Below are 15,073 nucleotides of genomic sequence, written 5' to 3'. Positions count from 1 at the left end.
TGGCGCTTCCTTTCCTGCCTTAACTCAGCCCAGCTGGGTTCCCATGTTTATTCCCCCCCCCCCCCCCCGCAGATCGGTGCCTCTTGGGAGTAGAGAAGCTCAGTTTAAATGAGGCAGGTACCCGTAACAATTAAATGCTGAGGGTTTTTCCTCATTATACAATGCAAGGCTGATGCTGACCATTATTTAAGGGCATCTTTTAAAGCAAGAAATGGGGGTCCTGCTCCAGCACCCCCTGAATTCAGCGGCCCGAGTCCTGGCCCCTGTGCTCTTGCAGCCCGGGGACTCATCAGTCCTATGTGGCTAGTTTTTTAGACCATGCCCATCCCCGTGGTCTCTGGGACTGAGGCCGGAAAGCCCTGACCCACCCTGCTGCCACGGGGTCCCAGGGCTGAGGTGGGGTGGGTGATGTCAGTCACAGGGAGCCCCCAGGGTGCAGTGGATGAGGCTCCTTCCTTCCACCTGCAGCCTCCCTAATCCCCTGCGCCAGGGCCCCGCCTCCCTCGCTGCAGGCTGAGCCCAGCCAGGCACCTGCCGCCCCGCCCCGCCCCGCCAGGTGAGCGCAGCCTGCGTCATAGGCTGGGCGGTGTCGGCGCGGGACTAAAGCTGAACCCCGCCCGGTGCATGCCGGGAGCTGAAGTTCTCTCCCCCTGGGAATCTCAGCCTCGGGGCCGCCGCGGGACTAGTACCCCAGAGTGCTCCGCGCGTTGTGGTGGAACCGCCCCTCTGCCTACCTGGGCGCCGGTTCCCATGGCAACTGGGCGGTGCCTGGGTGCAGGTGCCAAGAAGTCTCTCCGCCCCCACCCACGGCACAGGCTGCCCCCGGGGTGGGGCCCCCTGGACGGAGATAGGTAGGTGTCACCCCAGACACTGCCCTGTCCCCAGCACCACCTGCAGCTACCCCAAGTCCCTCACTGCCAATGCCACCCACAGCCAGTCCCAAGAGCTCTGCTGGGCCCCATAATGGCTAGGATTCGCTGCTTGCTCTTCCCCACTGGTTTCCTTGTCTGATCCCATCCCCCAGGTTCACTGCCTTCTGCCATTCATACCCCGACTGCTCCACGGGGATCCCTGCCTGGCTGCCTACTCCTCTTCCATCATTGTGCCCACCCAAGGGGTTCTCCACTGCTCCTTCCATTTTCCACCACCACACCCACCCATGGAGTTCCCTGTTGCTGTTCCTCCCCCAGTCCCCAGTGTTCCCTACCACACCATGCTACCCTGCCTGTTTGACCCTTGTGCTAGGAAGTCCTCACTTCGCTCTCTAGACCATCACCCCTTTGATGGCATTTTGTAGGCACCTCAACCTGGGAAGGAATCACACTGCAGGGACGCCGTATTAATATTGGGATAGATCCAGATATACTGAGACCAGTGGCAACCCTGTGATGCATGCCCAACATGCTGTGCTCCACTAGCAGCTGATCGAGGTGGAGCATAGCATGCTAGAAGTGGGCTCTGCCTGGGCCATACTTGTCTATTTAAGATGATAGTGGCACAATCTATGTTCTATGGTTTGGAGCAGCTCTGGGGTTCCTGGCAATGTTTGAACACCTGTGATTAAAAGTATAAGTAGTAATTAGAGATTATTCTGATCCAAAACTCACCCTTCAAATGGTCCAGATATTGGGAAAAATTGGACCTGGATCCAAACATCACATCTGGATCCATTATGTCTCCTTAATGGGGGGAGCCAAAACCCTGGATCAGAATACCCTCAAACTTGGAGATAGCTAGGACTAGAGTGACATCCACTTTTTTGACTTGGTTTTATTTCTGATCATGGAAGCTGAGAGCTCATATCCTGGCATCAGTGTTTTAAATAGAAAGATGATTAGTAAGTGGCTCTATAGTAGAGAATGAACAGGCTATACAGCGAGATGGGAAGGACTGAGGTTCACCTTTCATATTTTGCTTTGAAAAAAATTGAAAGATTTTTAAAAAGTTTCATTATTTCTCTTTGTTAAAGGGGAAAAGTTACTGACAGAGTACTAAAAAATTCTGGGGGAAAAATCACCCACTGAAACTAGAGTGTCAGTGTATTATTATGAGCTTGGTATTCAATGTTTAATGCTAAAAGAATAGGAGTACTTGTGGCACCTTGGAGACTAACAAATTTATTAGAGCATAAGCTTTCGTGGACTACAGCCCACTTCTTCGGATGCATATAGAGTGGAATATATATTGAGGAGGTATATATACACACATACAGAGAGCATGAACAGGTCAGAGTTGTCTTACCAACTCTAGCATTGTCTTACCAACTCTGACCTGTTCATGCTCTCTGTATGTGTGTATATATACCTCCTCAATATATATTCCACTCTATATGCATCCGAAGAAGTGGGCTGTAGTCCACGAAAGCTTATGCTCTAATAAATTTGTTAGTCTCTAAGGTGCCACAAGTACTCCTGTTCTTTTTGCTGCTACTCTAAAACCAATGTTTAATGCTGACATTTTATGTGGAAACTGGTTTCTTTTAAATTGAATTTCAGTGTAAGTTGCTATAAAATGAAAGACTGGAAATGAAAATGCTTGGAGGAGGATTGGTCAGTAAGGAAACTGCAGAATCGAAATGCAGCTAATTGCAGGAGGGCAGTATACTGTGGTCAGGTTTCTTAGAAAATGGGTTTGCCTAGTGGCTAGCCAGCATGGTGAGCTTTGTGAATGAATCCATGCATATAGACAAAGTGCACAATCAGTCATGAGGATGCCACCCACCATTTTTAAATGCTATGTGTTGCTAAAAGCAACATTTGTCAGTGAGCTTTAGAGGAACAAAGAGCAGTTCTTTAAAAATCCAGCCTTTGAAAAGCTAGGTGTGTACTCACCACCCATTCCTGCCACACCGGATATTTTAGCCTCTGAAATTCCCTAAGATTTACTCTCTTGAGTTTCTCTGTGTTTTGTTCTTCAGGGATTCATTTGTCTTTTTAAAAACAGAAATACTGGTTACAGAGACACAGTGAACTCAGATTTTTGTAAAAACTTGTTTTACAATTTTTTGCAAACTCAAACCCAACAAAAATGCACTGCTTGGATACTGTGGTGATTGGCAGGCACTATATATAGCTGCCAGGCTTTATGCAGTTCCACAGGTGACATTTTATACAAAATGTAATGAGCTAATTAGCATATTTACAAACAGTTTGCATTTGACTCTAGCATATGATCAATACATCCTTTCCCAAGCAGTGGAGCTGCACAAAACTTGACAACTATGAGAGCTGACATAAGGACTCTATGCTAGCCACTTGCAGCCCCCTGCCTAGTGGTCATGTCAAGGAGGGAGGGGTTTGGCCAGGTAGGGGACACAGCTTTAGTGCAGCATGCTGCAGATATAGGGGACATGGGAAGCTGAGCTCTCTAGTTTTCATCATACTCAGATCCCCAGATGCTCTAGACTAGAGTATGAGGAGCACAAGTGTGATTTAAAACCTTTCCTGCTCCCTGATCCTGCCCCAATTACAGAAACAAAGTCACTGAAAATTGGGCCCATTGTCTTCATAGCTCTCTGCAAAGTACTTAGCACACTCTTGGTGCTATCCAACTAAAAGTCGAACTGGAGTGTCATTGTCCAAGCTAATAGAAGTGCAGAGAACAAACATAGAAATAAACAAGTTACAGGAATAGTGGGAAGATTTTTAACATTATTCCAGTTTTAATAATCTACAATCCACTACATTCCTTTACCAACATTACTAAGAGGACACTGACCATAAATACAGTCATTGATCATGCTTTCACTTTTGAGTGAAGCAATACACACTGCTCCCTCCGACTGCCAATGATGCAGAAAAAGGTGTGTGGGTTTAGAGGGAGGGTCCTGACTTTGAATGAGATGTAAAGCTAAATGCCTCATCAGTGGTAATTAAAAAATATCCAAGGGCACTTTTTTGCAAGAGTAGGGGTGTTACCCTGGCGTATTGACAAAGTTCAAATTGGAATAGTTACAATCTGCCTTCGTGAATCGGTTTCACTTGGACACAGTATCTTCCTTACTTCCTGCCCTTAACTGTTGGGTAGGGCTACTGTGTGCTGTTAAACACCTGCTGTTTTTAACCTCAGTGATGGCTGCATTTCAATAGTGAATGAAAGGACATGTAAATAGAGCATGATCCTGTAAGATGCTGAGCACCTCCCATGAGATGCTGAGTGCACTCAATTCCCATTGACTTCATTGAGAGATGAGTATTCAGCTCTTTGCAGGATTGGGCCCAACAGTTTGTAAAGTGCATTGGGATGAAAGACACTGTGTACAAATTTAGATCTAGGGCTATATTCTCTGTTGGTTTAACTGCATTGAAGTCAACAGAGTTCCACCAGAGAATCTGGCCCTTCATATTAAAATGTATTTTAACCACCTACAGTTTCTTCAGAAGTTCCCTCCCCCAAGGATCAGAGACTTAGGGAAGGGACATCCAGTTTTGTGGTTGGAGAGAAAAGCTGGCATGCAGCATTGTTGAAACAATCAGCGGACGCCATGCTGTGTCATCCCATATTTCTGAGAGAAGACACAATGCAGGCTGCAAACACAAAAGAGCAGTAGGTGTGACATGTCTGACCCTGAGGCTCAGAGCTCTGCAAAAAACCAATCACAAAGTTGCCTTTGAAAAGGCTGGTAAAGGCATGAGAGCTGCAGTGTCATCTTTAATCCTTTTCTATTTGATTATTTTTGACAGGTGTGTAACTCACCCGCTTATTGTTTAACAAATCCCATCACGTTTTGTACAGTGATGCAGGATATAGCCGCATGCACATGCCCGGGGGGCTGCTTGTGGAGATCACGGGCTGTCTACATACTGATCAGTGTTCCAGAATAAGAGATAGGACAGAAGAAATTTCACTCAGGAGGATAAATCCCAGTGGGGAAGGGTACACAGCATTAAAGCCACCAGCATGATTGGCCTTAATTGGCCCCCTCAGCAAAGTGCAGTGACTAATGAGCCATGGACACTCAACTCCCCTCCCCTCCCACTCTAGAAGTGGACCCTACATAGGAGGGTTGAGGCCCAGTGTGTGGGAAACTTGCACTGCTGCTGCCTTGGCCAAGCAGGACGTCAGTCTCCTGAGCTGTCAATCTGGCAGCATTCACTAACACTAAATGCACAAGGACAAAATGTTTTAACCAGGAGTGGCGTTCTTCCCCTGCCAGCTGCTCTCCACTTTCCTTACTTCCCTGTCATGCTGCCTTCCAGAGCATAGCAAAGGGTCAAACTGACAGACCACCTCTCCCCACTATGACAAAACCTACCACCTTCTTCCACTCCTTGCTTACACCCAGATTTGCACTCATTCAATGTGCCTCTATTTTAAAGTACCCAACTTAACACCTAGGGCTTCCAGAGATGCCACAGATCCTGTTAACTTCAGATCAGCTCTAGGTGACACAAAATACCACCGCTAGTGGCTGGTCTCTGTTAGCATTCCCACCAGTGGGAGGCCAAGACATGCTTCTAGAGGACAGTGCTTATCTGGCTGTACTAGTCTGATGCTTTTCGGAATGTCAGAGTCATCCAACTTCTTTTTAAAAAGAAAAATGATTTTGCACCATTAGTGTCATTCCATAACCCTGCATATTAAAAGATTCATGAATTTAGCTAACCCCAATCTGTAGTGCTTGCTTCCCAGTAGAGCTGTAATATCTGTGACACACTTTATAGTCAAGTGGGATGAAAAAAATATTCCCTTAATAACCAGTTTTATTGCTTAGCCATAAATGCTTTGTCTCTGCATGGGTAGGGAGTTGGAGCCCAGGGAATAGATTATTTTCTCATTATCCAATTCACAGTGTTGAATAACTGAGAATAGCAAATACGGATGTGGGAGAGAGAGTAACACATTTTGCAAGCCAAGGAGCGCAGTGCAATGAAGTAGAAGCTTCTATTATAAAAGCTAAAATACAATACAGGACACAGACATCCTTGACTAAAGCCTGGCAGGCCACTGGAATGCAAAGACACTATGTAGGCTACCATTTGTTATCAGATACATTGAAAGCAGGGGTCAGCTGAACCTGTTTGCTGCAGGTTGGAAAGATAGCATATTTCCCTGGTGGTTTCTATCTCGTGCTCCAAAATCCAACCAATAGGGTTTTTGTTTTGTTTTAAGTTAAAAGGGTGGGATTTTAGAGATTTTTTTCAGTATTGGCCCAACTATTCCACTGAAGTCAGTGGAAGTTTTACCAAAGACTGCAGTGGGAGCAGTTAGACCAATGATGGGCATTTTTGAAAATGCCATCCTTAATCTCTGTTTGCAGTGTAGTTGTAGCCGTGTTGGTCCCAGGATATTAGTGAGATGAGGTGGGTGAGACAATATCTTTTATTGGACCAATTTCTGTTGATGAAAGAGACAAGCTTTCGAGCTCACACAGACTTAAAGTATTGCTCAGTGTAAACTCAAAAGCTTGTCTCTTTCACCAACAGAAATTGGTCCAATAAAAGATTATCTTACCCACCTTGTATCGTTACTTTCTATCAGCTTTTATGGTTGCAAAGATAACCTTCAAAATGTGACCTACTTGTAACCGACCCAGTAGTGTCTGCCTGAGGGCACGTCTTCACTGGCAAAGTTAAAGTGCTAAAAACCATTTCCATGAGGGTCGTAGCGACCACTCCCAGAGCTGGCACACTGTCTACACTGGTGCTTTACAGCACTAAAACTTGCTGCGCTCATGGGGGTGTTTTCTCACACCCCTGAGGGAGAAAGTTGCAGCGCTGTAAGGTGCCAATGTAGACAAGCCCTGGGTCTGCAGAGAGCCTGAAGTGATAAGACTGAGAAGTGTGATCTCAGTTGATTCTGAAGTCTAAGGAAGCTATTTAATATGCTAGCATTGTTAACTATTTCACTGCTTGTCAAATCTTGCAAGAAAGATGGATGATCATTTAATGCACAATCCTGCACCAATTAAGGTCATTGTGAGTTTTACCATTGGCTTCAATGGGAACAGATTTGGGCCTTTAATGAAGATCTCTCAATAAGCTGTGAGTGAAGTCTCATTTTGATGTGACGAATGGGCAGAGCTGAGATTGTGAGCAGAGTTTAGGCAAATGCTGCCACTGGTATCATTAAGCTTATCCCTGACTGAAAGGTTGCATGCTTCCAACCTCAAGAGTTGCCTTCATTACAGCATAGCACATGCCCTGGGGAATGTTAATAACACTTTTAATAACTATGGTCTACTGTGTGCTGTTTAACAGCTATTGTGGTTCACCTCAGAGGTGGCTGCATTTCACTGCTGGGTGAGTGATCAATATAGATATACAAACTGTCAGTTTAAAAATGCTTTTAAATCATTGAGGGGAAAATATATAAATTTAAGATATTAGTGTAATAAAAGCTATGATGGATCAGGCACTATGTAAAGATATCTACTAATAAAGATCTTACATTGTTCCAGTTCAGTCCTTTCCCAGAATATTTCTATAATTGGCCATAATGATACATGAAATGATTGGGCTATACTGCGTTTGAACCTGTGCTGTTGTGCCCTACAAGCCAAGCTATAAACAGTTGGGACCCGGAGCTAAAAGCACCCTTAAGTCCCAGTGACTTCAGTGGAACTGTAGATACTCAGTGCCGCTCTCAGAATCAGATTAATCGCAAGTTTTGGCACCGTGTGTATGTGCAAATGATGCAGTGACTCACTGAATAGATAGTTTAGCGTGTGGAATATGAAAAGGAGAAAGGAAGCTTATGTGAATGGCCAGCTCTCTAGCTGCAGCACTGGGCTTAGGAGATAATGTTACCGATCACATCACGTGCTGTATACAGGGTTAGTCTTGTCTCAATATCTCCATTTACTGCTCTGCATTGGAAAGCAGCAGGGCTCCTTGGGGTATTTTTTCTTCTTCCCCAATGGTGGCAGCTTGACGTTAGTGAGTGCTGGAGTATCATGCGAGTCTGAGTAATTGGCTGAGCTCCATAAAGCAGCTATATTCCCACAGTGCCAGAGCCCTTGGAGAGAGTTCTTGTGCAACCTGCCTCCCAGCTTTGCATGCTGCAAATTCCTAGTCGTCTATTTTTCTACCAACAGGTTGGGTTTTGTTTTTGTCGGTGTGTGCAGGTTTCCTTTTCCCCATACCGTTCAGGTGGAAAGGTAGGAGGAGCAATAGTAGCAGGAGGGAGGGGACTGGCTGTCCCTAGTGCAAGCCTGGAGGCTTGTGATTGGGGGGGAGAGTGGAATGAGCCCTTCAAGCACAAAATGAAGGGCATGGGTTGAACAATGAAAAAAATTACTTAACTGGCAGGGCCAGCCTATTGGATGGTCACATGAGCAAGGTGGCTGGGATCAGGGAGTGCGCAGCATGTGCAGTGCCCCTGGTTCTGGGTCTGGAGACCTCTGCCTGAAGCTGGAAGAGGGTTGCTCCGAAAGGTAATCCTTTCCCCCTGTGCTTATCTTCTTTGCAGAGTACTGCATGAGAGTGAGCCAAGGTGGAGGGGAGACTGGCCTCTGTTCTGTCTGTAACAGCTGTGCTGTCAGCCCTCTGCCTTCCCAAGGCTGCCGCAGGGAGTGAGCAGGAAAGGACTACAGCCCCACCAGGTGAGGATCAAATAGCGGTGTCGTGGAGCAAAGTGGGAGCTTGGGGCTGGGGGTCACTGTGTATGGTGCTTGGTGATAAAGGCAGACTCTGCTCCTTTAGAAAAGGAAACAGGGACTGTTGGATCCACAGGCTCTCCCACTTTCCCTGGGTTCCCCAGCACCACTGGTCCCTGCTGCTCCCATTTAACCTGTTTGGCCGTGCGGCTGCTCTTCCATCCCTGCTGTGAAAAACCACAGGTGCTTCTGTTACTGTTCTGATACCCATGAGCTCTGCTCTAGCACCAATCTCTAGTGTTTGACCTTGGGGGGGGGGGGTCCCCTCCTTACCTGCTCCCTGCCATTTGATCCCATGGGCTCCTTTCTACCTGTATTCCCCACTGCTTGACCTTGTGGGCTCTCAGTCTGTGATCCCCACTGGATGATGCTGCAGGCCTCCATTATTCCCCTGACCCACAGGCTTCCCATCAATCCCCTGCTTCTTGACACCCTGGCTCCCCTCCTGTGTGACTTCCTGGATGCCTGCCCCCCTCCCCCCTTTCCCCTTGCACTGTCCCTGTCAACTGTCTTTCTCCTCGCTTCCTGCCTCTCTGAAGTGGCAGCTCACCATAGTATAGTAAATGGCACTATCTTTCCAAACTTCAGCAGTGCCACCTTAATTGTAACATGCAATACTGGATTTAACTCATCTCAACAGAGTATGAAACTATAGCATAGCTCAGGGGTAGGCAACCTATGGCGGCACTCGAGCTGATTTTCAGTGGCACTCACACTGCCCGGGTCCTGGCCACCGGTCCGGGGGGCTCTGCATTTTAATTTAATTTTAAATGAAGCTTAAACATTTTAAAACCCTTATTTACTTTACATACAACAATAGTTTAGTATCAGAGGAGTAGCCGTGTTAGTCTGGATCTGTAAAAAGCGACAAAGAGTCCTGTGGCACCTTATAGACTAACAGATGTTTTGGAGCATAAGCTTTTGTGGGTGAATACCCACTTCATCAGATGCATGTCGTGAGTATTCACCCACGAAAGCTTATGCTTCAAAACGTGTGTTAGTCTATAAGGTGCCACAGGACTCTTTGTAGCTTTTAACAATAGTTTAGTTATATATTATAGACTTATAGAAAGAGACCTTCTAAAAACATTAAAATGTATTACTGGCATGCGAAACCTTAAATTAGAGTGAATAAATGAAGACTCGGCACACCATGCCGACCCCTGGCATAGCTCAATAAAATTGGTGCTGCACCACTGACTTCCCAAGAACTCTGCCCCTTGAAACTACTGAGAGGAAAGCAGAGACTGAGCTATAATTCTGGGGAACACACTGAGATACCCCCTCGTCGGGCTTATGCAGCTTTTGGAGACCCTGGGAGTTGGCCAGAGTCAGCAGTAGATAAGTGATTCTCTTGGAGCTACCTTCTCTCCCCAGATTCAGGAGATAAGGGCCTTGCTGCCTGCCTAGCAGCAGATTGCTATGTTATAAAAATATATAACACCAATGCACGTGTTCTCGCTCCAGAAAAATCCAGCTGTCGCCATCTGCACCTTGGACTTTACCTCTTTAGCTTCCTACTACATGAGCTGATCTCACTGTCTCTTGCCTAGTGCCTTGCTTGTTCTCCATTGAAGATTGGGGCGGGGGCACCCTGTGCCTTTGTTAGCTCAGGATCACATGTTGCATCTGTCCCATTTCTTGTATGACAAGAGGAGCATCTCCAGAAAGCCAAGGCTGCTACTTGCTTGACATTATAGGTCTCCAGCAAAACTGAGCTGCGAGCATTTCTGATTGGGATGGAGGGGGCAGAGGGAAGGGTTCTGACTGGATTACGAAGGAGCAGCATCTGCTGAGGGTTGGAGTAGGTTACCCAAGTCTAGCAGCTCAGCACTCTTTAACCTGTCAGCTCTGGCCTCCCACACATGGCAGGGTGGTGATTGGTTAGTGTTATAAGGAGATATATTCACAAGGCAGGGATTGGCCTCCTCTTCTTAAACATCCTTCAGCTTGGACTTTGTGCCAGCCATATTTCATGCTCCCTGTGAGATAGGAGCAAGAGGGCCCAGGTAGTGACTCGGAGGGATGGGGCCTGGAGGGATAGAAGGACCCTCCTCCACCAAGACTGAATGATCGAATGCTGGCTTTTAGGAAGAGTCTGAGCTCTCAGAAGAGGCTGTAACTTTCATAGACTTCCTCATTCTGCCCCATGGAACAAAACGGTGTTAGTCATCCGAGTCAGAACTTCTGCAGCTGTTTAGAAAAAGGGTTCCGAACCTTGGATTTACCCTGCATCAGCAATACACCCTCCCAACACATGCCCCTTCCATGCCCCCTCCTGAGTTACAGCCAATTAAGTTCCTGTTTCAGGCTTCTTGCTATCCCAAAGGCCCCTCACCCAATCACAGTGGATTTGTGAAGAGATTTGTTACAGGGGCACGTGGCTCTGTCATGTCTGCTATGAACAGGTGAAAGACGAGTGTGTTTAACTTATTTCTTTGGAATTTACCTTTTGGTTGATAAAGCTGCACCTAATATCAGTGACTCTTGGGTGTATCTTGACCCATAATCTGGTCCCCTTTGGAGAGCCCTGCAGAGGGAGCTGTAGCTGCTGTTCCAGTCAGCTGAAAGCCTGAGGCCCCCAGACCTTGACCTCCGTAAACAACAGATTCTTTCACTTCCCATCTCATAAGAAAGGGAAACTGTTTCTTCAGGGAAGGGTTCAGCTTCAACTTTGTTGAGAAGTTTGTGGGCCCAGACACAGTTCAGTCCTGGGAAACCTACACTATCTAGGAGCTATCATAGCCCCAAGCTGTAACTTCAAAAGCAGTTTGCATCAAGAGTGTCAAGGAATGGGGCCCATTGGAGGGAAACTGAGATAAGGGTTATCTCTCTGGCCCTCCCTGGTATGCATGATGTGTTTATGGTGGTATTGTCATTGATTTTCCCAGGGCCAATGTGAACACAGTTTATTTGTTGGTCTAATATTACACTGTAATCTACAAGCTTTTGCATTAAGAAGGTTCTTCAGGTATATCAGTGCAGATCAACTACCCCACCTTGCCTAGGCTGGTTTCGTAGAAACTGTTCACACTTTGCAGACCATTTGGGCCTGAAACTGTGCATATGTTGACTAATTTGTTGATCCAATAAGAAGTGTCAATGCCTCTGTTGCCCACCTTTAGCATAGTGTAACTTCCCCCTTCACTCACATATGAGGATCAGCTCACTGACTTAATGGAGCTGGGTTGATTTTCATCATCTAAAGATCTGTCTCAGTGTTTTTTGGAACACACTCCTCTTTGCTGTTTGCATGGCTTTGCACGTCCACTCTCACAACTCTTTCCTCGCAAGCCTGGCTGTAAGTTAGCATGCGGATGCGCGTACCCACCCACACAGTCTCTTTGCTTGAAGGGAAAGCTGCACCCACTTTGCTTTGCTCAGCAGTATGAAAGGTCACCAGGTGTGCAGCACTTGTTACTATAAATAAACGGCACACAGTTTAATTAACGACTTTAGTTACAAATGGCAAGTCAAAGCTCCGTGCTGGAGGCAATTGTCTGGCTGGAAAGTGCTGTCCTTTGTACGCAGGGAAGCACCAACAGGGCAGTGGGCAACCACTTTACTTTAAGGCTGATTTAGCCATCAGAAGGAACTCCGGTCAGCTCTACACTAAAAAGTCAAGTCAACCCAGCTAAGTTGTCCAGGGATGTGGAAAATCCACCCCCTTAAGCAACGTAGTTAAGCCGACCTAACCCCCGATGAGGGCAGTGCTAATTGTTCCATACAGCCTCTCGGAGAGGTAGATTAACCACAGCGATGGGAGACCCTCCCATCACACCTCCCATCACTGTAGTGAGTGTCTTCACTGAAGCGCTTCAGCAGCTATAGCGTTTTAAGTATAGACACAGCCTGCGTATAGTTTAACACTGAAGCATTTTGTGTCAGGATTAGTGATCCGAGATTACGAGGGTGGGAAGATAATATGGATAATTATGATTCTCTGCTGGGCACCATTATTAGCTTGTGAAGTAACAGTGCTTTGTCCTGTAGCCACATTTTAAACCATGACCATTCCAGTTGCATATTATCATCCACCTGCTAACTTATTGACAAGGAAAGGAAGGTGAGATTTAGTGTGCTAAAGGAGGGGTGTGCATCCCTCGCAGTTCTCCCTCTATGCTGGGGATGCTGCCACACCCCCGGTCTTGAAGTGGTTTCCATCATATACAGCAGTGATTCTCAAACCTTCGTACTGGTGACCCCTTTCACATAGCAAGCCTCTGAGTGCGACCCCCCCCCAAATTAAAAACACTGTTAACTATATTTGACACTATTATAAATGCTGGAGGCAAAGCGGGGTTGGGGTGGAGGCTGACAGCTCACAACTCACCATATAGTAACCTCACCACCCCTTGGGGGTCCCAACCTCCAGTTTGAGAACCCCTGGTCTACAGGATTTACAGTGTGGTTCAGTGGCTCTCAGCACCCTGGCCCTCTTCTTGTCTTCGCACCCGGTGGCCAATCCTTTGAGCTGGTGGTTGCAGAAGAGATGCAGGAGGAAAAACCCGCGCTGAGCTGTCTGAGTATGTATAGCATTGCCTGCAGGGGAGGAGGGTTTGCAGCATCTGGGTTTAATACCACACTTTCTTCTCTCCTGCAAACAGAGATGATACTGTGTGTAGGAGTCAGCAGCATAGGACTGGCTGGTGAAAGGTCAGGGCAGCAGGGGGCTTGTCCCAAGCTACGAGGAGGAGTTGGAGCTTGCTTAGGTCAGCTGAATAGGGAAGCCTCCAGTCTCATCTCATTCTCCAGCACTGCTGATGGGATGTGGAGGGCCATAGCTGATGATTAGCTGTACAACCCATTCATCTCACACATTTTGGACAATGATGAGGGAGAGAAAGAACCTGAATGTGCAGCTGTTACCCACAAATGCAGTGAGCTGATAGTTCTCCCATCTATTGTAATCAGAGCACGCACAGGGATGCCCCAAGTTTCATTAAGGGGGCTGGGATGGGGTAGCTATGATTAAAATACTTAAAGGGCTGAAAGAACCAATTTATGTAAGAAGATGGAGAGCTAGAGAGATTTGGTTGGATTACAGAGAGAACTCATGCTGGCTGGATAGGGGGCAGTCTATTAGGATCTGAAGGGTATAAAGGCTTGGGAGGAAGGGGTGTAGAAGTAAGAGTGATGAGCTGGAACTGAGCAAAGGAAAGTTTCAGCTGAAGGGCAGCCAGGATGTCCTTCCACTGAGATCCGTTTGAGCCTGGTGCAGCCTCCTAAGAGGGGGCGTGGTGAAAGCCTCATTGTTTGAGTTATTAAAAGTGGCTTGGCCAGAGCCCTGGAGAAGACATCCCAGGGGATGACTCTGTGTTTGCCTCAAGAGAAGTGGGATTTGTTCCTCACCCTCATCTGATTTTTAGGATTGATCAGTCCCCAGAATCTTGGAAAGCTGAAGCAATACAGCTGAGCTTGGCCTAGGTTAAATGAGGAATGAGGGGTCTGGGCAGGAAACCCATGGGGAAAAGAAATTCCCTTTGGGGAAACCCTGCATTGAATTGAATGACTGTGTGGCTGAAATCCATGTGGCTGTGCTGTAAAAGGAGGAGAGGGTATCTATCCTCAGCCCTGCCCTGCAGCAGCAGCACTTCGACTCAAAACCAGTTCTGCTTCAGTTTGCTCTCCCTCCACCTCTAGGCAGGCTGGGTGTGTGCTCAGCCCCTCTGGGGAGACTAGCAATACTTTCCCCTGCAGGCTCTAGGTAGATCCTGGCTCCACAGTGTTTGCACAGCAAGCAAAGCTAGCATGTTTACATACCAGCAGGTACCCAGCCCTGCCTTGGAAACCTGCCCCAGCTAGTGCTGCTTTGGAAGTGTGGTGGGGGTTTTACTATGGAGGGAGACAAGGCAGAGGGCTTGAAGGTCAGCTAGAAGATATGGGTCTGACAAAAATTCCATAGAATAAACCTGGCCATGCCAGAGACTGGGTTAAGAGCTATTGTGTAACCTCCTGTGTCTTTGAGAAGTCAGTAGGTATAGGATTAGAAGCATCCTGTTAGCAATTTTACTTGCAGAGCCTTTACCTGCCAGCCATGCCCTTGATTCCTTCTCAGGACACCTGCCTGATCGCCTGCCAGGTGAAGATTTGTTCTCCACTCTCTGCGGTGCTGATGTCAGACAGTCCATGCTTATTCCAGGGAGGAATTAAGTCCCTGGATGGGAACTCAGAAGAGGTGGGCTCTGTTCCCTGTTCTGCCACAGGCTTCCTGCATGAACTTAGGCAAGTCACTTAGTGCCTGAGCCTCCGTTTCCCCATCTATAAAATGGGGATAATAACCCTTCCGTTGTCTGGCTTATCTGTTTGGAATCTGTGCTCTCTGCGGTGGGTCTGTCTCTTCCTGTATATACAGCACCTAGCACAGTCTTGCTTGGGACCTCTGGGTGCTACTATAATACAACACAAATAATAATACAAACTAGTTATAATACAAACAGCTAGTTTCTTTCAGCTGGCCCAGCAGACATTTGTCAT

Source organism: Malaclemys terrapin, chromosome 4 (assembly GCF_027887155.1).
Source record: "Malaclemys terrapin pileata isolate rMalTer1 chromosome 4, rMalTer1.hap1, whole genome shotgun sequence".
Taxonomy (NCBI): domain Eukaryota; kingdom Metazoa; phylum Chordata; order Testudines; family Emydidae; genus Malaclemys; species Malaclemys terrapin.
Note: the sequence above shows the minus strand (reverse complement) of the source record.